Raw genomic sequence first — 27,147 nt, 5'->3', positions numbered from 1 at the left:
GACATTACTTCTGCAAATTCCCAGGAGACCAACTAGGGTTCCCTCTTAGCAAACCTCATTGCAAAGCTGCTCCATCAGTTAGATTGTTCAGAATGCAGAAACACGTTTCCTTGCTGGTTTGAACAATGAGAAAGATATTATGCATTCCCTGCATTATTTATGTTGGTTACCTTTTACAACAGTATTTATTTATTTATTTGAAGTTTCCATCTGCAGGTTCTGGCTACCTTTCAAACTGCTGCCCTGCAATCGTTCTCTAATGGGTATCTGTTCTCCCAAAACATCTGTCCTTCGGGGTCTTATTACAGTATGCAAACTAACAGTGACAGGATATTTGTACCACTCCTACTTCTCACAATTTTTTTCTATATGAGGTTGTTATTCAAAATCCCAAGAATTGACTCATTATATTAGAACTTCCCTCCATTATTAATTAGTTAATTAGATTCATATTCTCATGACTTCTTCAGTCCTGACAAAAGCGTTCAATACTGCATTTGAAATGACAAGCCACATGATAGGGCAATATTTTCTACCCTTCTAGATATTTCATGAAAAGCAAGTCTATGAAAATATGTTACTTCATATAACTAGGGCTTCTCACATTCCTAATCTTCTTTTAATTTGCCTTTTCATTCTTTCACCTGACACTCTTAGTCAAGATTCCCTCAAGATTATTTATGGAATTAAGATGCTTTAAAATAAATGAATCATCTTTCAGACTTTTAGCACGTATGTTGTATATGGTTCGAAATAATTTAGACCCTATATATCTAATATCATTTGATTGTGAGCAAAAACACAGCCCAAGTCTTGCCACAGCCAACACCCATCTGTCTGCAAGGACACTTCCATATAGGGATGTTTACAGAGAATATGAAGGACTAAACAGACTGTAGTGCTGTCTGCTGATAGTAATCTTCCACTGCTAAGTCTTTCAGTAAAAACATACCAGCATAAGTTTCTACAAGTACAAGCCTGAGGGTTTTTTTTGCCCAACACTGAATATTTTTCATACCCTTTACTACAGTGTATCTTCATGATTATTGTTAGTCACTGGAAATATAAGAAGTTGCAGGTATCTTTCAAGCAAATCTTACACTCCACATATTCTGATTTCTAGGAATTACAGACAGAACTGCATATACATGTGCTCCCAGATTTACTGCTGCATTATGATTCAGCTTCTGCACCTCCACCTTATGCAGCTGGGGTCAAGGCAACCCTCACTACCAATACAAGTTGGGGAATGAAAGAATTCAGCACAGCCCTGCCAAACAGACCTGAGGGTGATGGTGGATGGGAAGCTGGACGTGAGTCAGCAATGTGCCCTCGCAGCCCAGAAAGGCAGCCGTACCCCGGGCTGCATCAGAAGTGTGGCCAGCAAGTTGAGGGAGGCGATCCTGTCCTTCTGTTCTGTGCTGGTGAGGCCTCACCTAGAGCACTGCGTCCAGATGTGGAGTCCTCATTGCAGGACAGACATGGACCTGTTGGAGTCCATCCAAAGGAGGGCTGCAAACATGACCCAAGGGATAGAACACCTTTTCTATGAAGACAGGCTGAGAGAGCTGTGGCTGTGCAGCCTGGAGAAGTAAAAAGGCTGTGAGATGACCTTTCCTTCAGGAAAGAAGGGGACAGACTCTTTAGCAGGGTTTATTGTGACAGAAGAAGGAAAAATGTTTTCAAGCTTAAAGACGGTTAGATATAAGGAAAAGTCTTTTAGAGTAAGGGTGGTGAGACCCTGGAACAGGTTGCCCACAGATGTGGTTGATGTCCTGTTCCTGGAGACTTCCAAGACAACGCTAGATCAGGCCCTGGGCAACTTGATCTAGCTGTGGTATCCTGTTCATTGCAGGGCAGTTGGACTAGATGATGTTTAACAGTCCTTTCCAACTCCAAGAATTCTATGATTCTATCTCAAAAATTAAATGACATGAAATTAAAGGATAGCAGAGGAGGTATGACTGATATTCTAGCCTTCAGAGGTGGCTGGATATGACACATTAAAACATCCATAACATCCTCTGAGACCAATCCAATGTAAGCAAATACTGTTTTCGAGTCCCAGCTGTGTTTGGAGTGTTCTTTGAGGATTTCACTCATGTCTTTGGTTGTATGTCTTCTAACTTCAAATCAAAGCATACTGAAGACATACTTTTATCCACTTGATTTTCCATCAGTATTATTATGTTTTATTACCTCACTCGTATTTCAGCCCTTAATATATTTTAAAAAAGCAAACTGGTGTTTGTTTTGTTATGAAAGCAGATCAATCCCTTAATGGGGAGGTACAGAGGCACACCATGCCAATACTTGTCCTTCTCTACAGTTCTCCAAGCTTAAATCTATCTTTTTCTGATGACAAGTAAAAAAAGCCTATGCAACAGAAATGAGCATAGCAGAAGGGGGAAAACATTTGCCCGTTACTTCTTCCTTTTTCTTATCACAGAATGGCTTATGTCGGAGGGGACCTTAAAGATCATCTGGTTTCAACCTCCTTGCCACGGGCTGGATCAGGCTTCCCAGGATCCCATCCAGTCTGGCCCTGAATGCCTCCAGAGATGAGGCATCCACAACATCCATATGCTACCTGTTCCAGAGCCTCACCATCCTCTCAGTGAAGAATTTCTTCCTAACATCTAACCTAAACCTACCCCCTTTTAGTTTAAAGCCACTTCCCTTTGTCCTATCACTATCAGATCAAGTAAGAAGTCAGTTCTCCTCCTGCCTGTAAGCTCTCAAGTACTGGAAGGCCTCAATGAGGTCTGGCTGGAGCCTTCTCTTCCCCAAGCTGAACTAGCCTAGCAGTCTCAATCTGTCTTTGTAGGTGAGGTGCTCCAGCCCACTGAGTATCTTCATAGCCCTCCTCTGGACCTGCTCCAATAGTTCTGCTTCCTTCTTGTACTGGGGGCCCTGGGCCTTGAATACACAATATTCAAGATGGGGCCTCACAAGGGCAGAGTAAAGGGAGACAGTTATCTCCTTTGCTCTGCTAGCCACACCTCTTTTAAACCCAGTGTACAGTTGGCCTTCTGGGTTGCAAGCGCACACTGCTGTGTCCAGTTTTTCATCTACCTGGACCCCCAAGTCCTTCTCCACAGGGCTGCTCTCTATGAGCTCTTCTCCCAGGCTGTAGTCATATCTTGGATTGCCTAGACCCAAGTGCAACACCTTGGCACCTGGCCTCATTAAATTTCATTAGGTTCTTGTGCACACACTCCTCAAGCCTGTCATCAGGACATATAGCCTTTACCTTTATTAGGCCCTGCTAATAAGTATTGTTTGCTTTTACATCCACTGCTGAAACTAACAGTAACATCTTCCTAGAAGAATCTTTATTTTACAGCTCTATATATGCCCAGCATTTCTTTAAGTCAATTGGTGGCAACGGTCAGCTCAGCACTCATCACCTTGTGTGTGGGATTGTCATCCTTCTTTGCATCCACCTATGCTGAATGCCACCTGCCGTTGCCTTGCTCTGCCACTTAGCATTGCAGAATCCTACTGCAGTTTCACAGAGTCAGCACTCGTCTTCTCTGCTCTGAATAAAAGCACCATCAGCACACTGTCATCTTTTCCAGTTCATTTATCAGAAGAGTATCACAGGTTTTAACATAGATGCTTTTGAGACTTTCCTACCATCATCCACTCCGTCAGGAAACTGATCATTCAGTTCTAACTTCTGTTTCTTATCTACAGACCACGTTTTTTCATCTAAACAGCTTTTCTTTTATCTGACAGAAGTGCAACTTTATGATGATAATAAAGTAGAGTATCTCGCCCTTTTGGCTTTCATGACTAATTCTCATGGGGTTAAGCATAGGGTACAGCTTAGCCATATTGCCCTAGGAAGGGCAATGCACTGTAGTGCATTGGCTGCTTTCAAGGTTTGGTGGCTGACTGGAGACTTTTCGACAGGAGGAGGCAGATGGGCTGCTTATGTGAAAATCAATTCCTTGTCTGTTACTTCTTGTAGTCCTGCAACCTCCTACATGGACATCCAATGCAAGGCTAGGATTTCCCACTTACAGCTGCCTCAGACTTCACAGGATAACACTTGGAACTCAAAGTTTAAAATCCAAGAATTTCTTTGATCGGAATTTAGAGAATTTAATTTCCAAGCTTCTAAATTATTTAGGTTAAATTGTGACTTCTTGGTAAGAAGAGTTTGAAGGAAACTGCTACAAAAGCTTCAGCTTTTGTAATTTGGGCAACAAACAAACAAACAAAACCCAACCCTGTTAATAGTCAGTGAGAGAATGGCAGGACACTTATTAAATTTTAGGCTGTCTTTGTTAAACTAATCCACACAGCCAACAAAAACCATCCATTAAACACTTGTGTCCTCCACAATATCACGTGAGCTTAACAAATTCTATCAAAGACTTTGTGCTGACATTACTAAAGGAAGCACTCCAGAGAGCTGGTCACAAGACCCATCCCTTATGAATACTTCTAATGAGCCTCTTGCAACCTGGTAAGCCACCTCTCGTTACAGCTTGCCGTAGTCTCCTCTTTCCCCTGCTCCTTATCTGCCTGAGCCAGCTTCTTATAATTCCTTTATTAATCTGCACCATCTCCACTTTAAATAATAATTTCCTTTGGGAACTGTACTGAATGAATGCTTCCTTGAAATCTAGATAGCTTAAGCCCACTGTGTTTGTGTAGTCTGAGACATCCACTTTTCTCAGCAAAAACAAAATGTTAGGTTAGTCTGAGAAAATCTTTTTTTTCTTTTTTTTTGCATTTTATCACTTTTCACTTTTATTATGTTCTTGATTACTTTTTTTCCAGTAAATACAAAGGTTGCAATAATCCAATTTGTATGTAACTTGCAGTATTTCTTTTTTAGTGTCTTTGCACGTATGTTAGCATGCACTGGTGAGAAGCACTATCCCCATATTGAAACATACGTTATGATTTTTTGCTACCAGACTGCCATGGCTGGAGGTAAAATCAGAAAAGTAATGCATTCTGTTTCTACAACAGAGGTAACTAATAAAAATGACAGCTCTCCTATCCCTTACCCTCCTGCATATAAATCACATAGACCCAGCAAAAACAACATCTCTCCTTTTGGCAGAAGAAGAAACAACTCAACTGGTCATTGAGGATACATACATACATAGCAATGTAGGATGGTTTTGTACTGTAATGTTTGCAATATTAAACTAATAATGGAGCATTTAGAAGTGCAGTGGAAACAGTGAGAAGCGAAATGCATGGATAGGAATTACACCATGTCATTTTAGAACAACTGCTAAGTATTGTTCATTAGGTTTTTTAGTGTGATAGCAGTTAATACTTCCTTTGTGTTTTCCATAGCAAAGAAAATCTTTTCACTGAAGTTTACACCACTATCAGAATTCAGTGCAAAATGTCAGTGAAAAAAACCCTGAAATATTTCCACCTTCTTGTGCTTTGCTACTCTTCATTTGAAATCCCAGGTAAAAATTTACAAGTGAAAACATGACTTGAAGAGAGAGAATCCAGGTCATGACATGCATTTCCAACAGAAAAAAACGTCTTTTCCCTGTGGTACAACAGAGTTGCTGAGCTGATTTCCATCTTGTGATTCAAATCAACAATTTAATTCTTAGTGCCGTGGAGCGTGCAGCAGACATCATTCCAAAAGCTTCCTATGGATAGATTTTCAATCACTTCCCCATATCGTTTTCTAAGTTAATCTTTATAAAGGACATGACTTTCAGTCACAAGTGCATCATATAAGCTTTCCTCTCATCATATAATTCTATACAGACATTTTAGCGTAAGAAATGTAAGTAAAAGAATGGAGCAGTTTCCAGGAAAAGCACTAGATGAAGTGGGACATGCAAACAACCAATAAACAGGTAGTCTGAGCTTCCAGGAATGCGTGTTATTAAATGGATTGCTGGATAGTGAATTTTGGAAACCACTTTTGCCAAAAGCACGAAAATATTAAATGAGAAATAATGGTACCTTAATTGCACTTCTCAGGCACAAATGTTTAGATGATACGTTGATTACCTGGAAAATAGAAAATAGAAAATTAGTCATATTGTTCATATTTTAATTACCAACTGATAAGAATGTGGTATAAAACGTTTTTCCCTTTTTAAAACAGGGGTTTTAGCCTTCAAAACAAACAGATTTTTGATATCTGCTATTTTATTCCTGATGAAGGTACCTTCAAATAAAAAAACAATGCCAAGATTTTTGTTGAAGTGGTTTATTTTCATGAAGGTTGCCAAGAAGAAACAAAGGAAAAATTCACACTAACTTTCATACTTTTGTCTACCTTAAAACATAGCTAGCAGGCACTTATCTCTAATTCCATGTCAGGATGTTCTCTGTCACTACCCAGCCACAAACACCCAACAGGAAAAGGAGACCTCAGGACAGCAGGGAGATGTGAGGAGCCCACCAGACAAAATGACTGGTCACTGAGTATGCTATTTTTCCCTCAGATTGCCTCATCCTAGTAGCATCTTGCACCAAACTTTTGGAAGCCTGCATGCACGCTACTTCTCAGAATAGCAAGCCTTGTATGTACTTCAAGGATTAGAGTTGCTTTGATGGTTTGCTGAGCCATTCAGAAAATTGGAATGTAAGCTAACCACGTTTAACAAAACTCAAGCTCTGAATGGTTCCAAATGCCATGCCCAAAATTGTAATCTGAAACTAAAAAATTGTATATGGACCTATTTTCAGACAGGGCAGGGACAACAGACCTAAACCAAATTGATGTAAGACGGTTCCAGAATAGAAAAAGCCATGACGTGCAAGGCACACCTACAGTGTGGGCTGAGCATTAGTTGCACCCCAGAGGCCAAATCTCAGTGGTAGGATTGACTCAGGGCATTTGAATGGGACATTTTCTTTGGTTGGATCTTCTACATTCTTAGTAGCTAGCTTGAAAACTGAATTGTATCATTCCTTTCTTGGCAAAATCTAGCTCTTTTTACTATGAGAGCACCCATTAGCATTATCTTCAGCCAATTCTGTGTGAAGCAAAGATGTTTTGCATCTTGCTGCTTTCTCTTTCATTTCAGTATTCATTAGTTATCTATGCAATAAGATTCAATATCCAAAATATGCAAAAAGCCATGACTTGATCAATAAAACAACAAAACTTAATTGTCAGGGCTGTTAATTGACAGCACAGAGGCTATTTCCTACATTGAGTTATCCAGCTTGCCAAGCTCTTAGAGCAGAAAGTAGACACAGTTAGGTACAGCTGGTCTGCTCTGCAATAACTGAAACTGTTGTTTTGTTCTTTTGTGGAATGAATGCATGGTAGGCTGGGTAGGAAGGATTTATAAATGAGCTTGAGGCTTTTTAAGGTTGACGGAAGTTTGCAGACAGAGATGGATGCTGTGCTGACCTCAAACAAGATGTCAGAAAAGCAACTAAATGCTATTTTATTAGCCTTCAAAATAAGGAAGTAAAATGAGGTAACTTCAGTAAGAGCAACGTGTATGTAGGAATAGCAAACTTTTCCCTGGAACAGGTCAGACAGATCAAATCATTTCTCCCTCTAAAACACAAAACATATACACAAAAAATTAAGAACAGAACAAACATAAGAAGTAAAGAATATGCAGTTTATTACAGCATATGTCTGATTGAGTTTCTGTGCCTTCTAGTAGGCAAACGATGTACTGCTCACACAGGACAGGAGGACAGCTGGCGCACATGCACTGCTCTGTATGAAAGGACCGTTCTATCAGCACCATGGTTACAACCCATTCAGTATTCCACCAAAACAATTACATATTTCGTCCACAGAGACCTACAGCATTAAGGTTCCAATTAGTTCGTCCAGACAATGCCCAGCCTTGCATGCATGTCGTGGAAGAATACAACAAATTGCATTGCCATGGGAACGGTGTTTACTACTTGCCTTACTAACAGATTAATGCCTACTGTCAGCAGGTTTTATGATAAATGACTGTCATTTTGAATTTCTGTAATGAAGATGCATCATGCTTTCTGTTGTTCATGCTGTAGAACAGTCTTCCTCATACTCATCAAGGGCTTTTAGTCTCACACATTATTTTCCAGAAGCGTAAGCTGTTTAGACAGTGATAATAGTGGATTTTATCATTAAGAAAAGGAAGATGCTTCAGCCCTGAGTTTTCTACTGTGCTGGAAGGTCACTGTGCCTGTGACACTGGCCTGGGATGTGGTGCAAGAGCAGGGATCAGTCTCCATCCATATACTATGTGATGTAGCTTGGAAGCTGCACTCACATCCCCACCATACCTGTGGTTCCAAGCAGATGAGGGATCCATCACTTATGCAGAGCATTTGGTGCCAGTGGAACTGGGCTTCTGGATTGGTTTCCTCTAAAAGCAATCTCATTCACATTCACCAAAATGACTTTAATCTGGCTCGAAACGTAGTAAACACAAAGGATTGAAAGATTCACTTCAAAGATATGCTAATGCTCCGAAGCCAAACATTAACTCTATTTAATCCCTGAAGAAAGGGATGGGATATAAAAAACTTAAGAAAATAACACCAGTATGGTGGAGTCAAATAAGGACGTGCTTTTTATATAATTTAGAGCTAATTCCTAGTCTGGTCTGAAAATACTGTGTAGTATTGAAGTCAAACTGGGAGGCAAGAACGGGGGACCCTTCAGTTATGCAGTAAACTAAACCCAATTTCAGATCAACGACTGGACGTTTGGCCTCTTATTTCTACGCTGTTCCTTCAGCGATGCAAGAACCAACAGAAGGCATCTTGAAATTCTGCTGCCATCTTCTCTTGTAACCAGATGTGTACATTGTCATTAAATTACAGAGGAAGCACAAATTGCATGTTTGTATAATCATTTCAAATTATTTTGCTGACTGAATACATTCTCAAGGCTGTAATTCAAGACTCACTTAATTTCTACCATTGATAACTGCCTAAAAAACAAATCTTGTCATTTAATCTGAAACAAGTTTTCAGTAAATTTCAAAAATCCTCAGTTTTTTTGAGGACAATTTTCTCCCTTCTGAGTAACACGATAAAATATCTTTCCAGTAGCAGAGGAAAAAGGACAAGCTCGTGAAGAGGACATATTCAGAAAACTCTGCTCTTGGAAGAACACTGATGAGCAATGCCAAAGCCACGAAGTAGTTCTGCCTAGAAGCCTACAATTATTAATTTCCTGAAGACTGATGGAATTGACGGGTAAGTACAAACACTTCCAGTATACAAATGGTAAATTATTTGCTGTAAGAAGGGTCGGGTTTCCAGCAAGGAGTTGTGTGGGAAGATGACGAAAACAAGAATAGGAACACAGATTGGGCAAGAAGGTACAAGAGTATGACTAAGCCCAGGGGTAGGAGTCAGCATCCTCAAGTGCAGCTGCACCAACAGCACACATCACTTGTGAAAAGGGATCTTACACATGGTGGAAAGAGCTGATCAAAGGCCTAGTTGTCTCCTTCCCAGACCTTACTGTTCTAGGAGGATATTTGTCGTGACATTGCTGACCCTATAGCTCATAGCTCAGACAGGTTCTGGACATGGTGAGATCAGAGAATTTCCAGCCTCCTTGGCTACACTGAGCATGCTTCCATTCACAACGAGCACTGTTCCCTTCCCACCACTTGAAGTTTGCCCAGTGCTGTGTGTAGCAGCTGGCTAAGCCTTGCCATTATCCAACGCCATGTAAAAAAAAAAACAACCCAGCAGCATAAAAGTATCTGGGTTCTCATTTGAAGTAAGCTTTGACATTCAGAATAAAGAACAAGGGAGAGACTTAAGGCTTAAGCTGAGGATAGGGTTTCCAGTAGGTGGTTACACTTCAGCTCATGGCCTACCTGAAGGTCCTAAGCCCCTCACCTCCCAAGAACCACCACCTCTGCTGGCCCAGCCGCAGATACCCTTCGTGGACGATGTTCCTCGTTAGCAACTTCTGAAAAGTTCAATTCATAATGTTTACTTTTTGGCCTTTGATGTAATCTCTTTGCTTCCACTTTCACTCAGCCTCTTCTCTCCTTCACTAAAATGGGTGTCTGAGAAGTAGTTGTAAAAGTACGTTAAAATGAGCATGAAGAGTAATATCAAAACTATCTAAGGAATGCAAATCCATGTTTTGCGTGAGGCAAGAATCTCGAAACTCTCAGGCATCTCTGAAAATTACCATATTTATTTTAATTAGGGAAATTTTACCTACAATGGTGCTTACAGTACATATATTTCCATACTTAACACCTTAGCAATCTCCATCTCTACAATTTTTTGGTGTCTGATCTTAAATCCTTACACTGCTAGGATACACTGAGTAAAAAAAAACAAATCACAAATGTTTAACATCTCTCTGAATACTCATAACTTGCTTTCTGCACAGACTAACCGCATGTTTTTCCCCTGCTCACAAGGGAAGGCTCTCCCCTGCTTAAAGCTCATGCTGAATTCAGGTTTCTCTCCTGGTTTTCACAATACATCCTTTGGAGAGACCAGCCTCACCCAACACAGAACACAAGGTTTTGAGAAAGGAACTTGAAGACTTCAAGGGTCACAAAGGATAAATGCATGAAGTCCTATGGTGCAGCACTGATAGCACTGAACTCTGATCTGTCTGGCTGCAGATTTCTAAGACTATTCCTCCCACAGAGAAGTTTTTTGTGTAGTCAGCTTCTGGGTTGCATGAAGTTGTGTTCCCTTTTTCTAAGAGAACCAACATCACTAAGCAGCTTTGGAGCAGGGAAGCAGATTTGCTTGGCATGCTAACATTTCTTCTTCTCTCCTGTAGAAAAAAATGCTTGATTCTGCCAGAAGAATTTGTGTAAATTAAAGTTTCCATCAAGATGAGCACAAATGTAGTGATATTTTTCTCACAATAGAACTCTATTCTCACTCACTATACAACTCAACTTCCAAGGTGGAAGTGGAGAATTTCAACTCAGCTCTCCTTACAGAAATGTTGTCCAACACCTGTGAGTAACTACAAGTTGAAATTGTGGTCAGACACTTGTCTTTCCCTGCAACCCTCTCCCCTTCAGAAAGACAATCCATCTGCAGACAGAGTCCTACAAACTCTCAGTGTTAGAAAGTTGGCTCTGGGGCAAGCTAGTCAGTGTGACATCTCTGAGCCCAGCGTCTTTCTACTAAATCAGATGTTAATAGAATAAGCAGTAAAACCAGACATTGAATTTCTCGCCTTTTTTGAAACTTCATGTAGATGAGCTTGTAGTCCAAACAACAGATCGCACAGGTTCACACCTCAACCTGTAGATCGTAAAAGCCCTGCTGGGATTGTATGAATCATTGTAGAAATATGACTAAAGACAGTTCCCAGAAGACATTAGAAAAGCACACAGAAATGTATGATGCTTTTTAGAAACATAAAGCACAGGTGGCTAAAACACACATACACACTGTATCAAGATTTTATCTTCCCTTTGATTTCTCTCATTTCTCTCTGTCGAACATCACTCATTCTCATAGGAAAATCTACACTAGAGCTCCCTTTCTCTGGGTTTCTCCTGTTATGCTGACAAGAGCTTTCTTCCACTTTATGTGTTCCCAAGAATTCCTTTCCAAGTCTCTGGTCATACTGCACCAGGATTCACCGAAGGAGCATCCTGCACTCACCCAGCAGCTTACCATTTCCTCTTTCGCATACTGTGTCTGCGGTGTCGTGGCAAAAGAAATCAGTTGAAATCTTGCTGGCAAAATGAATGAAGTGCCAGTGTCACTTCAAACCAGAAGCAGAGAAGCGTCAGTATTATCTCTGTCTTTACTTTTGCCCTCAGTTTACTCACTGGGGATGCTACCTGCCTTTGGAAAGTGTTCTTTGCTCAGTATTGCTGGATACAGCATTCAACTAAGACAACGTGGGAACAGTGCCTTGCACCTTTCTCCTCATTAAGGACTAAGAGATCTTACTCCATTCAGAGGATGTCTTAATGCTGGAAACAGATGGGTCATCCAAAACACAGGATGGTCCCACTGGAAGTACGGAGAAGTACAGGCAGTACCTTTTACTATTATTTGGCTTTCTCAGGTTGGAAAGGCTTTAACTCAATACCAACTTTTTTATTAACGCATAAATCATGGTGCCAGTCTCTTCCAATAAAATGCTCAAAAGGAGAGCAGATGGAGAGAAACTCTGGGAGTGGATGATGTACAGTCCCAGGCATAATCCCTCACTCAGACTTGATGCTCTCCCCCAGACAAGCAGGAGTTCCTGAACTGGGATGATGGGATCTGTATGACACAACTGTACTGAGCTTTGTACCAGTGGCTGCTCTTCCACGCTTGTGCTTACTCAGCACTGAGCTCTCCCCGCCACTCTCTGAAAGAGACAGGAATGTTCTTGAGCAGTATACTCTTGAGCAAGAGTTCTCTCAGTTTTGTATCCCCTTGTCCCATTTTAGGCTGTGTTTGACATGTTCAATATTATCCCTATTTACATGGATTTATTCAAGAAGACCCTCAGCCATGTCAACAGACCTAAGGCTCTAAATAAACTAATTCTTAGTTCCATCTTCCCCATTATATATATATTTATATATTATAAATACAATTAATAACAAAATAATCAACTCACGCCCTTTAATGTTCACAACAACACACCCATCTGCAAAATCCCCAGCATCTGAAAGCGAGTATCTACAAGCCCAAGGATGTTGAGGATCACAAACATACAAGTGTACGTGGATGGATTTGATGCCAGATCGGAAACAGTTCAGAAACATTTATATACTGCATAGTGCCATTGGCCCTGCAATTTTGCGTTTTGGTACCATGTCTTTTCTATTTCTCAGGGTAACGTGCAATGGGGAATTAATGCCTGCAGGTCTCCCTGTATTTGTGGAGGAACCAACCCAGCCAATCACATAAGCATGCAGTTTCTTAACACAGCCAGACATCCCTGAGAACGAGAACAGGATCTGAGATGCAGCATTAATACATCACAGCCACATCAAGGCTTAGCAATGCATGAGTTCTCTGGATTTGTATTCAAATGTGTCAAAAAAACTGTCAAAAACAGAAGAGGTCTCAAGATGACATTCAGTTTTACTTTTAGATTTTCTCCCTGTAGACTACAAGGCTGAGTTGAGAGGCTTGGCTTCACCACGCAGTTTAGAATATCTGGCTACAAATTTGTTTTTCTCGTCAAAGGAGGCTTCGCTGCCCCATTTCCACTTTTGCAATTATGTTATGTAAATATTAATTTCTGCAGTCAAACTTGTTTTAAAGATGGTTTACATAAGAAGCTTTTCAGTCAATACATTGGCACTGTCGTTTTAAAATATTTACGTGCCTTATTTACGTTACTTTGTTAATTTTATTGTAATTTAGTACTAATTAATAGCTCCATGGTTATAAAGTGTTTAATCGGTTATAACTCTTAATTATGCCATGGCACTCCTTAATAAAACAATACACTATTGGGATTAAATCAAACTAATTGAATTAATCTGTTATCCTCTTTTACGGGTAATTTGGTGCATGGATAAAAGCAGTCACGGAACTGTTTTCATGGCAAGCAGCCCAAAATGACTTTGCATGCACTCTTTTCTTTACCTTGAAAAGAGAAGAAGCACCCCTGATTTCAAAGGGCTTCTTTAGGTTAGCAGAGGACCGTAAGTCTCTCCAGACCAGCCAGAAGGCAGGGCAATTTGGGAACAGAGAGCACTGCTCCCGAACAGTTGAGGCAGACAGGCAGCTTCCCAGCCTCGCTCACTGCCCCCCACTCTCACCCCACTAAATCACCTGCAGTTCCCTGTCCACCCCCTGTGAGGCCCAAGGAGGGGAGACCATCCCCAGCCCAGCTACCCTCACACACGGCCATCCCACCAGTCGCCCTTCCTGCCACTTCCTTCAGTCCTATTAGCTGTGCAGAGCCGTTTACTCTCTGATTGGAATTGCTTAGCACTTGTCACGACTAAATTCAGGTTTCATTATTTCAGATAATTTCTCCATGTGTCAACACCACTTAAAATCACCGTCTTGTCCTTACTGAGGTGCTCTTGAATCTTGCTGAGGCCGGTACCATCCACGCCTTTGCAACTCCACTCTTTATTATACCACACAACTGAATGGAGGAAGAAATTGAACTTGACGGCCTCCTGTCTAGCATTTGTCACATACTTGTGACAGGCTTAGAAACATTCCCGAGGGACAGCATGCAGATAAGGCGATAGTTCTGCACTCAGCCATAAACACACTACTGGTGAGCTACCCTACACTGTATTTCCCATATGTGTGCAGGAGAACAGCAGGCAGAAATGTTTTAAAAGAGCAACTTAGCTTGAAGCAAACAGCAGTTCTCCCTCTGTCCCCACCCACTAGGCGACACACAGAAAAGGAATGTACCTTTTGTGCAATTACTGTCTGCTACGTGTTCTAAAGTTAGGCGCCCAAATACAGATGCCAGGTGTCCCCAGTCAGTCCTCTGTCACCTCCTGCCACCCATCAGCCTCTAGCACAGGTCCTGCTAACAGCTCAGCCTGCTCTGGCAGGTTCTGCAGATGCTGTAGAGTGAGCTTCATTAGCATGGTGACTTGAATGAGAATCATCCTTCATTATCTTAGCTGTATCTATTCCTCCTTGCACTCTTGAATTATTCTCCTTAAAATGCTGAAGAAACTCTGACCATGCGTCCAACGCCTCTCTTGATGAGTAAAAGCATGCATTTAATTAAATATTTGTAGGATATATTATTCAATGCTTCATTTCTTTCCAGAATGAGTACCATGCACTTTATTCTTCCTTCAGAGCAAAACTCGATTTAAAAATACCATAAGACAGATCATTTACCCCATCCTAAAGGCTAGCTTGTCTCTTCTAACTCTGATCTGCTATGCTGGAGGCTGCACCACAGCACTGGGACATGCTGGCACTGACAGTGCACAACTGCCACGGGTGTGGAACAAAACAAGTTAGGAAGAGTTCAGCTATCAGGCTAAGAAAAGGGTTCTGAGATGGCTGAACTGGTACAGCTTCCCAGCACTACCTCACATATTCGGTTAATAGTTGGTAGGTGACACCTCTGCCCTAAGCTTAACTTAAAATTGTTCCACCTCCACAAGATATTTGCAGAGATGAAGTTTCACACCTAAACACAACCATGTGTGTCCTATTTGTCCCTTACTTAGTTTTGCAGACCACAGGGCTTTAGCACAGTGATGCTTTTAGAAAATTCACACACACAAATTCTGAAAAATGAAAGGCTGACAACCAAGTTTGGGGCTGACACTACTCAGAGGTCTCTCTGTCACACAAGCAGCCTGGAAAGATGCTATCAAAGAAGACCAAGTGATGTAATCATACAAAATTTGCACCAGTTTGCACAGGTGTTCTTTGCACTTCACATGCATCTTTCTGAACACAGGATTGGAAGGCCACAAAGAGGTCAGCTTTCTCTTCTCCAGGCTGAATAAGGCCAGCTCCTTCAGCCTGTCTTCATGGGAGAGATGGTCCAGCCCTTAACACATTCAGCCTCATGAGGTGGTTTCAGATTCACTCCACTGTTACAGTGGGAAGGATTTTGCTTTCCTGACCCCCACTTAGAAGTTGAGGAACATGAGAAGCCTGACTGACATGAAAATGGAGACAAAGAACTCCCTAAGCACCTCAGTCCGAGGCCAGCTCTTTTTTCATTTATCAGAGGGAATACACACTCCTTTGCCTCTCTCTTTTGTCAAACATAGCTAAAGAACCCATTCTTGCTGTTTTTCACATCCCTTGCCAAGTTTAATTCCATCTGTACCTTGACTTCCCTGACTCCATCCCTGCACATCCAGACAGCATCCCCATATTCTTCCCACGCACCCAAATAGGACCAGTCATTCATCATTAATCTGTATCATGACAATCTTTCCAAAACATTTCAGAACTTGCCATCATCATGGACAGCTATTTAATTATGAGATGTGCAGCACAGATTGCATGGTATTGTACCTGACGTGTTTGGTACAAAAGTAGTCATCTTTCCAACGAAAACTCCTGTGTAAAAGTAAATAAAATTTTAAAAATTAAAGCAAATATATATATATATATATTAAATTAAATAGTAGGCTTTTCAAGCTTCAAATGTCTGCTTGTGTAGCACCTGAACAACGGTTCTGCCACCACAGCAATGGGAGCCAGGAAGAGGCCTCATATACCTTAAAAGCAAGAGAAAAGCAGAATAAAGGAGAAAAAAATGAAGCAAGAGCATTTAGTGTTGTTTTGGTAATGTATTTAGACTTCTCATATGAACACAAGCACCCAGACACATTCTGATATCTGTGATCTGCCACACTGCCTTCCAGAGACAGTTAAATGATGTCTGTCAGGACATCATCATGCAGTGCAAACTTCAGTGACAAGACGGACTTCACACAGCTGCAGATAGAGACGATGGCTCTCTCTGCTAACCCCAGGTTGAACACTAAATTATTCACCACTGAAGACATTTTTGCTCTGGTTCTCTGGTAATGGCCAAGAGGCACTGCACACTAACAAGCTATTTTACAGCTTGTAAGTTTAATCCACTTGTACTTTCCCCTCTCCATTTCTAGCAGGTCAGCAGCTGCCTGTGCCTGTAATACAGCAGTCTGAGCTGCCGCCCAACTAGCTCAACAACTGCAGCACAAAATACGTATGCATATGGAGGTATATAAATATATAAATATATAAATAAATATATATATATACATCTTGCATTCCATAACCATCACCCAAGAGGATTTTTATTCATCATTTTTGCTTAAAGCACAGCAAGTAAAGAAGGTGACATCTCAGAGAGCCCCGCTCGGGATAGAGCTACTGATGGCATCAGAAGAGTCCCAACATCTACCAGGCAGTGTTTAGAAAAAGAGCGAATTGATCTTGTTATATCAACTTTGAAACTGCCTTCTGTAGCATCCAGAGAGAGCTTGCCCTTCAGGCAGGTTTTTACAGGCTCTCACAGCTTTACTTTGATTGCTGTTGTAGGCGAAATATATAGCTTTAGTTCGAAGGGATTATCTGTTATCCTACCCTTTGGGAGAACCTCATACTGTGACAAAGACTTTGCTCTGCTGAATCTCTTAAATTCTAACAAAACTAACAAAAGTACAGCACTCCTTGCTTTTCCTTTTTTCTTCTTCTTATTTTCTGATGTCCCTTCAGCCCCTCAAGGGCCAGACAACCATTGGATGGTATTTAAAATCCTTGTATATGAATCTTGATTTACTGTTAAACTGGAATTTGGTGACATTTTAAGGTTTGTAATCAGAATTGTCTGGTGTCACAGGCATCTCTGCTGTAGCTTAGGGAAAGAGCAGAGCCAGAAAGCACTAGCTCATGGCCCTGAAAATAAACAACATTCTGCGCTTCGGGTTCAATTGATATTGGTATACTCTTTCAAGTCTTGCTCACAAGTATCACCCCTTGGGGTCAAGAGAACCATTTAATCCCTCTCTGTGGTTTCCTGTACTCTATCCTGCCTCTGCAAAGTCTTCACCAGCAGCAGCTTCCTCCTGAGAAGTAGCATCCTGCTAATGAAACGCCAGCAGCCTGTCTGGACACAGACAATATGCATCAGAGCTCAATATAGAGAAGAAGCAGGGAGCAAACGCCCAGGGCTTATACTGAGCCTTGTGCCAGTACCCAATCTTCTTACACCTCCAAAGTCTGGAGGCACAAATGAAAAATTGGGGCATTTCCACCCTAAGCTCAGCTCAAATAACCTGGGAATACTTGAGTTGTTCAGAGTGCAGCTGGTGATTTGGGCCACTGAACTTCAGAGAGGGGGAAAGTAAGAAAGTGAACACAGGCCCTATGGGACTTGTTTCTGCAGCTAAGGATCAGCACTAGCTGCCATCAACAGTCTCCACTGGATTTCAAGTCAAGGATGACTGAAGATCTCAAGGTCACAATACTGAAGGCTATATTGAAGAAATGGCTAAGAATGAAAGGAAGAAAACTCTTCTTGTCCTACTTCAGCTCACTTGGGTTCAAATATAAATAGGGAGACAGGAGGCTATATCCCTGCCTACAAGAACACACTGCGATGCATGAGAATTTGAGCATTCTCTACCACTTCTTCCCTTCTACCAGCAGCCCTTCCATGGGGTAAAGGCTTGTATAGCATTCCTTGACAGAAGAGGATTTCTTCTCACCCTCTCAGCAGTGACACTGCACCAGCAAACAGCCATATGCGCTCACAAGAACTATATGGAGAAGTTTTTTTTTCAAAGGAAGTGACATTGTGTGAATTCTACATTGCATGGTTCTTTATGAACACAGTCTGAAAATGCAGTGCTGACAAGGGGCTATAGAAATTGCTTGAATGTTTAAGTAGTGAGGTGGAGAGAAACAGCCCAAATAGAATCACTTTGGTAAGAATACCATTGTGTTACAGTATTGGTAAGAATACCCTTGTTATAACCAAGTTAAGAAGGGCACGCTGCAAGCATGGAGCTTGTGCGCTCTTTACTAAGCACCCAAAAATCCCATTTCAGCACACACTGGCATGATTCACAGACGTCTCCTTTGGCACAATGACTCCCTCTAAACATCAGATCAGGCCAAGAGAATACTAAACATAAACGTTGAATCAAAAGGGCTTCCAGATAAACAGAAAGGACTTACACCTGTGTTGGCACTGTGTCATTATGGTGAAGAGAGGAATTAGGGAAGTTATCCACTGACTTTAGAAGACAAGGATTCTTTTTTGTTCCTCCCCCTAAAGATAAATACTACATTTTTTTCCTGCTCCTTGTCTTACATTCTACAGAGCTAGTTTTACAAAATAAATGTTGTTTTGTTTGTTTGTTTCAAGGCCTTTTCACATTTTTTATTAGTTTCCTATATTTGAATATTGAGCAGAGAAGCAACATAAACTAGTAGGCAAAACAAGTCTGTAGGCTGCCTGTCCCTTTGCCAATGAAAAATGGGGGAATCAAGCCAGATATTAAGTCTTCTTATAGCAATTCACCATTTCCTTGAGGATTCACAGTACTTGTGTGGAAGCCACGTTTTCTAAAAGCATTTAATTTCTTCCTCTTGTTATGGTTTTGCTGAGTATGTCAACTAGGTGTTTTATTCTTCCAACAGGATGCTAAGAAAGACAGAGACACTCTTCAGCAGAGTCTGACAGGACAAGGGAAAACGGTTTCAAGACAGAACAGGGGAGATATAGACTGGATATAAGGAAGAAGCTTTTCATAATTAAGGTGGTTAGGCACCGGCACTGAGTGCACACAGAGGTGTTAGATACACCATCTTCAGAAAAATACCCAAAGTCAGGGCTCAGAGCTCCTGATGCAGCTGTAGGTGTCCCTGTTCATTGCAAAGGAGTTGGACTAGATGACCTTTAAGGGTCCCTGCCAACTCAAACAACCCCAAGATTCTAAAAAGTAAGATTTTTGCCCTGCTACTAGGTAATCAGGAAGATCAACCATTTTTCCCATTGATCATGCTGGGCACCATATGAATGCTTCTGGATGTCCAGTTGTGAACCTCTTACTGACACTATCAATGCCTTCAAAATATGAACACATGGATAGACATCCATCTTGCAATTCACCTACAAGAAGAGAAACCTACTTCAATGTATGGCAAGCGACAGAAGTGCAAGAAAATCATTAGGCACATCTCCCATCCTTCCTTTCTCATCATTCACTGCAGAATTTCATTTGGAAAAGAATCTCCATTCATTGTTAATATGCATATTATAAATAAATAGAAAAAGCAAGACATAAAATAGAAAAAGCAAGACAACATCTAAGGAAGGAAATGACAAGTCCCAGTGGATAAAAGGGTGAACAAGAGGAATTTTAATGAGAAGACTACATGAGAACATTTGATTTTTTAAAAATGAGAATGAATATAAATTTGAAGCATAATAAAAACTGATTGCTTGTTTGAGTAAGAAGGAAAAACAATCAAAGAAACCAATCATGTAGAAAACAATCCTATCCAGTGGTAATTATACCACTATTCTGAACAGTTAGGCAATATGTGAGACTCTGGGCAAGCCAGATTTTTGTCTCGATATTGTTTGCTCTCACCCCAAAATATCACTGCTGCTCCAGTCAAACCACTGACTCACTTACGTGTCTGTCTCTGAATTATTTCAGGAAAAGCTTGCTTGATAAAGTATGAAAATGTGTGACCACCGTGAGTTAGAGGGTATGAGCATGGAGGCTGCACTTTTTACCTTTCCTCTATCTGGATTCAGAACATGTTCAAACAGAATGCTGGTTTTGTTTTTCCAAGTTTTTTTTTCCTATGTAGCAAGTGGATGTTCACTAAGGCTTATTTTTATACTAATTCCATGGCATTCATGCACCCTCCTTTAATTGATCTCATTTGTGTGCAATGCAATGCCTGTTATCTATGAGAAATGCAATTTCTTCTTATGCCACAGTGGGGGAAACTAGTTTATGATCCAATTGTGCTAACTTATTCTCTTACAATGAATTCCGTATTGTTAGCAAACACAGTGCTCTTTAGTACTTGAAATATAAATAATATCCAGTTTAAATAGAATATTTTCCCATATTTATCTTTCAAAAAGATCCTCTGATACCATCCCTATTTAAATTCTAAAAAGTGAGCACTATGACCCTTTTGTAGAACTTTTACCTAACAAAACTAATCATAAAATTAAATGCGGAGAAAAATACTCATTAGCTGAATCAGAGATTATTTCCAGGAAGAAAGCCTCAATGCTGGCAATAGAAATGCTAAGTTTCCCCTTGTCAAATCACTCACTGTGTGTGTGAGCAGGCTTGCAGAACTCATTCTCCTTTGCAGGATAAGCAGAGCGGCCAAGGACAGCTCTGCTGTGAAGTCCCATCCCACCCCTTTCCTTTCCCCCATTGTTTCCCTTCCCCTTTCCTCTCACCAAATCACAGCCCAACTCTAAGCCTTCGCTAGAGGCAAGGAATAATTAATTTAAGGCTGCCGACATTTTATTTTTCACAAACATCTGAGTGTCATTTTTAATCATATAAACCAAAAATAATATTCATTTACTTCTGGATGATTTCACTGCTCTCATTCCAGACACCACAGCTCAATTTGCTCCCATCAGTAAGCAGGAAATGCATAGTTTCCCATTTGCTCGGTCCCTGCGACAGGCCCACCAGGACATCAGCGTCCCAGGTCCCTGCAGCTCCTAGACAGGCAATGTCTCAGTGCTGCTCTCCCAGCTCATCTTCCCAGCCCCAAACTCCCCCCAACACAAGCTCACTGTGGGGTTTTTCTTCTCTTTAATTCATCCTGCATTGAAATTGGGAGCACAGCATCCACTGGCATACCTCCGGGATTCTTGCACTGCCTATTAGTTTTATAACTAATGAATATATTATAGATGTGAAGTTACAGAAGCTGCTTCTCCTTACTAATTCAGAGGGAAAAATACCCATTTATTTTTCAGTGGTGTGGAATACCCATTACACCATGCAAAAGGAATTTTTTCAAGTGCTCAAAACTGACGTGAAAGAATGACAGGTTCTGGCTTTTCAGCATCGCCAGAAGACAGCAATGTGATCTTTCTTCTATCTCCCTGCAAGCTGCCAGAACGAGCAATCTGAAATCACATTAATTAATGGTTTTAATTTAACCACGAAAAATACAACTTCATTAATATACTGAGCTGGAAAAAGAGATGGGTTCATACGTAAAATCATATGAGGTGTGATTGCATACTACGATTATTAAAATATACAAATCAGTTCTAACTATAAAATCATCACTGAGAACAATTATGAGCCTAAGCAAATACATCATTTCAGTCTTGTATCATGAAAGCTGTTATGTTAATCTGTGCTTCTTTATTAAGTTATTTTTGAAAAGCTGAACTAAGAAAATCACACTAAAAAAAATGTCAGTTTTTTTCCTTTTTAAACACAAACCTAAAACATCCATAACATATTGCACAATATTGTATGCATACATCTTAACTTGAGGCCATCACCTCTCATCCTATCACTGTTACCTGGAGCACAGGCTGACTCCTACCTCGCCATCACCTCCTTTCAGGGAGCTGTAGGGAGCGATGAGGTCTCCCCTGAGCCTCCTCTTCCAAAAACTGTAATTCACGATTGGTTTTACTGCTTTAAACTTCTCACTCCTAACACTTGCCTTCCAACCTTCAGCATAAGGCCTGGCAGTGTTCCAAATGTTCGTACATACAGACTAGGTAGCATTTATGCTACAGAAGCAGTTGGATTTCGCACATTCCTTCAGATAATGAGCCAGACTGAAACAGTTTCCACCCAGCATCTGACTGCTGTTAGTTTGCAAGGAGGAGATGAAGAGCTCTGTCCTAACAGAGGGGTAGAAACAAGCCTGTATAAAACTACAGCTTCCAAGTACTCTCCTGTACAAACAGCATCAGCTCTGAAATGAGAAAAATTGTCATGCAAATTACACTGGCTATCAGGACATGTTCTTGACAAAGGTGTAACATTCTGATGCATAAATACTTTTTTAAAATAAAATAAAATAAAATAAAATCATTATTCTGCAGTAGTGTGAACCTGGCAGTTTAAATTATTTTTCAGTCTTAAAAGCTTTGACATTGGTATAACACAAATGACAACGCTGTTGTAAACTTCCAAATGCAATTTCATACGGCTCTTCCCCTGAACAATAACACAGCATTAGATTTAATGCCACTGACTGGTACTGATGCAGCTTATGTGGGAGAATATTAGGAAGATATATGAAGGACAAAAACACCTCACAGTCAGGCAAACCTAGCACAGATTTACACGCCTGCTAGCTGCTCTCTGTTAACTTCCACGTGGCTCGGTGCAGAACAGGCAGCACCTCCTACCTAGAGCGGTCTCAGCCAGGCACCAGCCCCTGTCCCAGGCACCAGTGACCTCCTGCTGAGGCTCTCACACCCAGGTGGGCACTGCTGTGCCACCGTGTGCACCCTGGCCTGCATCTCTTGCAAGAGGAAGAACCACTTTCAGTAGAGCTTCTACCTGCATTTGCAAGAAGACTCATATTTGAAAGATACAACCAATTAACTGTTACAATTTGAGGAAATCAGAGAAATGTCCATGCTTGTCCATCTTGGACAAGCAAGAGTCTCCTCCAACCTACAATACAGACCTGATCTTTACTGCCCTTATGTTTTCCAGCTGATCACCAGCAGCGAATCTCTACAGAACTCCAAAGCACTTCCCCATGGACTTAACATGTTTTGTGTGAGAAAGTCTCACCTCTCGTCCAAGATTAACACTCTATGATGAGAGCCTGCTGCTGGCTGTAAATGCTCTTGCATTAAATACCATAGAAGAGGAAAGAGGTGCTACTCCAGCTCACCTCTGCCATGTTTCATGTAAAAGGAAATAGTTATAAAGCAGGAGTGATTCTGCCAAGACTGGAAACAAGAAATCTCAGAATAACAGAATCACAGAATGGACAGGGTTGGAAGGGACCTCAAGGATCATGAATCTCCAGCCCCACTGCCACAGGCAGGGTCACCAACCTCTCCATTTAATACCAGACCAGGCTGCCCAGGGCCCCATCCAACCTGGCCTTGAACTCCTTCAGGGATGCATGGGGCATCCACAGCCTCTCTGGGCAGCTGTTCCAGCATCTCACCACTCTCACAGTAATGAACTAAGCTAACCAGTTAGGTTATATATAGCCATCAGAGGGAAGATTTCAGAAGAGTACCCCATGGGAGCTAAAGAGGAAAACAAACAACTTGATGATTACCATGGTAATTCTATGAATGGAAGAGCCAAACAGGCTCCCTCTGCTCCACTTGCAGGCTTCCTTTGAAACCATTTTGCTCACCCTTGGGTGCTGGAGCAGCACTCAGTGCTGAACCTGCACATATAATGATATTTGTTCTGCTGCCTGGAAGCAGACAGAGGTCAGACATTAACCGCATATATCCTTAACACCAATGATATCAAATACATCGTGGCGCCCAGGGCTGACCTCAATCTAATTCTCGGCAGCAGCCTGAGAGTGAAAATAAAACTATCTGCACCTATCTACTCCCAGGTTCCTTGGAATTCCTTTTGCACTTATTCAAGGCTCGGTGTCCCCTGTGCATGCAAGAATCTTTGCCAATCAAAGCCAAAACAATATATAAAAACAGTGGTAAAAATAGGAAAAAGATAAAACGCAAAGAAACAAGATCCAAAATGAGTACAGCAGCTACTTCTGAAGGTCTTGGACAGATAAATTTACAGACATTTGTTTTCTCTAAGGTACATTATAAAACTCCATTTCAATGGTTTCTCATCTGTGTCAAAGATTTGTACAGAAGAAGCATCATGAGATAAGGATACATCATCATTGCGAAAATTAAACCTCTATCCCAAATCATGGTGATGTTGTTCATTTTCCTCTGCAGAAAGGAACCCGTAACTCACTCTAAGTGGCTGACTCCTAGAGGGGAGACACCATAAAATTTTCAATATCCTGCAGGGCAAACGTCTGCATGGCAAGACAGTGTAGAATTACGAGCCTTTAGCAACCTTCCCAGTGACAATGTTTAATTACCTGCCACACAGCTACAGCAGCCCCAACTGTAAAAGGGCAATGACCTACCCACCGAACTTCAACTGGACAGAGGTCAGCTAAGATCTTAGCAAAGATGTGAAGGGCAAGCTTCTTTAAACAGCACATGTTCTAGAGCCTGCAAAAGACTTAAATGTGCTTATTAGAACGTAATGGAACGTAATTAGAACGTATGCAACGGGCTTCCAACCAGTTGATACATTCAACCACTCTGCCTTTAACAGTTTCAGGTTTGGACAGGTGCTATTATGAGGTGTTAATTCAGGGAGGATGAATGCATATGCACGAAAAGCCCAACAGTAGACCAGTATTTCACAGCTGGCTTCTGATACTGTAAAGCTGGGAGGTAATTACTTTCAGAAGATGGTGTCTCAGATGGTAATTTTGTTCACTCACTTTCAGCATTACTCCTTTATAGCAGTGCACTAACTTTGCCCATTATGAGAGCTCTCAGCACAGACCCTTGGTGCCTGGAAGGATCCAGTGTGCCAGTGCTGAGCCTCCTTTGGCCCTTGGGATTCCCAGCCTTATGCTGGCTGATGGCTCGAAGAGTGAGTGCAGTAGCTGCTAGCTATGCCCAATGATGCAATGAAAAGGGTGCCTACATATATACACTCCTAACTCTCCTTTAGTTCCCCTCCCTGTTTTTTTTTCATGTTCCCAGGTAGTCCCAATCAGCTTTACAAAAGGTTTTATATTACCACAGAGCACAAAACAAGTTGAACATTTTTCCTGTTTTCACAGCAAGGATTGAGGATTCTCCACAACTGAGAAACAGCTGAATTCTTCTCTTACGTGTTTCAAAGTTGAAAATGTAGATAATTAGAACTAAAGGCATGCACTCATGGGGCATTTTCATTAATGCAGATGTTGGTGACTTCACACAAAAAGTCTTCATTAAGTTGTATCTATCATGTTAGTCGATACTTGCACTGCAATTTATGAATTTGTATTCATGTAGCCATGATATAAAACAAGATTACACGAATGTAGAAAAGACATTTTACCTCTCAGCACTTCATTTCCACAGCATTACCAATACCCTAAGTAGCAAGAAAACCTGATGTTTAGTAATTCCAGGCTTTCAAAGACTTTGGGAACAATTATGTAAATATACAGTGACTTATACAACTGAATTTCTTCAAATGCATATTCACAACTCTACACCCACCTCCACAGCTTCAAGACTTCTGATAGTGTCCTTGACCACATAGACAAAATCTCCCAGAAGCCACACTGCACTACATGCAAGAAGAGACTGCTGACTGCAGGATTCTATTATCAGCTCTCCATTAAAGAACTTGAAAAATAACATGGGAACTGCCAGATAATGCCATGCTGTCACACACTTTTTTAATCTGGCTGTAAGCATGTGCTGCTGGACACCAGCATTATGTCCTAGAGTGTCTTGCCACCTCCTTCACTGCAGCAGCACTGACATACTTGTGGATTGGAATAGGAATTGCTAGGGCATTACAACTTCTGTGAACCTCTGCAGAGGATTGAAAGAAGCTATAAAATGAAGACCGACACAGATACATTATCTTTGTTCTCCTTCTGTGCCTAGGCACATTATGAATTTTGCTGGTAGAAGGCAGTTAGATGACAAACAGTGAACTGCCATGGCGAAGTGCCTCTCTGACAGGCACAGCCCTGCACACCTACACAGCTTGAGGAAGGGGCTGAGAGCCCATCACGACTTCCTTGCTGCACGGTGGTTCAGGCAGGCATGTTTCTCATAAAGCACACCTGATTCTGCTCACCCAGGGGACCCCAAGGATATGGAGCCATATCTTTACCACGTGGTTCAAAAGCCAGCGGCAAATTGCTTCCACCTTTAAATCGACCTGGATTATATGTCTTAGGGAAGCACAGAAATTTGGCACTGTTTTTTCCCAAGGTAGGATTTGTTAGTAATCTGTTATCTGCATCTAGAAAGAGACTGAAATCTTTAACACACGCTTTGGGAGAAGAAGAGCCACCACTGCAGTTCCCTTTGCTCTCTGACTCATTCTTCACACTGCAGCACAATCAGTCAGGATCTCCAAAGTATGCCCATCCAGACCTGCTGACATCACAGTAGCAACAAAACATTACTATATTCCACTTTAAAAAGTGATTATACACTAGCCTAGAACTACGGCTGTGAAAAATAATCAAGTGTAACAGTATTCTTGATATTCCTTTTTCTTACTCTTGGAATTGAATTCCCATTCAACCTCTAGTGTAGCAAATACTGAACACTGAAAGAAATCAAATGAAATTTTCCAGGTTATCACAGTACGTGCCATTGTTTGCATAGATTCTATAGTGGTGGTTATTCTACTTCTAAGACTTTTTGAGCTCAGAGAAACCATCACCAAAAAGAGTAAATAAGAAGTCTCTCGTCACCATCAATCTTGGTCTTATTTAACAATATTAGCAGCACACATTAAAACTTCTACACCATATGAAAGAAATGGCAAATAGGCACCAGCTGACCTGCAGTGTTTTCGGGTCATATTTTCAATATCATTTAACACAGATTCACATCCTCTTTTTAAATGTATCAGTGATCATTATGAAAGCAGGCTTGATTCTATACATTATCAATGTCTGATGACAGAACATGCTGTCCACTAACTAATTGCCACAAAGTTATTACATTTTCTCCAAAATTAAGATATATTTCAAGATAATAAT

At 41.1% G+C, this 27,147-nt stretch overlaps 1 protein-coding gene across 5 annotated transcripts in view; it reads right to left on the bottom strand.

Annotated features, from left to right (window-relative positions):
* The window catches only part of PCDH15 (protocadherin related 15), a 669,788-nt gene that overhangs the window by 403,168 nt on the left and 239,473 nt on the right, over positions 1-27,147 (bottom strand). For all 5 annotated transcript variants that reach the window (XM_052677550.1, XM_052677554.1, XM_052677555.1 and 2 more), the window contains exon 4: positions 5,962-6,009. The gene's annotated coding sequence lies outside the window, so the exon portion shown is untranslated. The remainder of the gene's footprint in view (positions 1-5,961; positions 6,010-27,147) is intronic.

The sequence above is a fragment of the Tympanuchus pallidicinctus genome, unplaced genomic scaffold (assembly GCF_026119805.1).
Source record: "Tympanuchus pallidicinctus isolate F22 unplaced genomic scaffold, pur_lepc_1.0 scaffold16, whole genome shotgun sequence".
Classification (NCBI taxonomy): domain Eukaryota; kingdom Metazoa; phylum Chordata; class Aves; order Galliformes; family Phasianidae; genus Tympanuchus; species Tympanuchus pallidicinctus.
The sequence above is the reverse complement of the archived record's forward strand: the minus strand, read 5'-3'. Positions and strand labels throughout refer to the sequence as shown.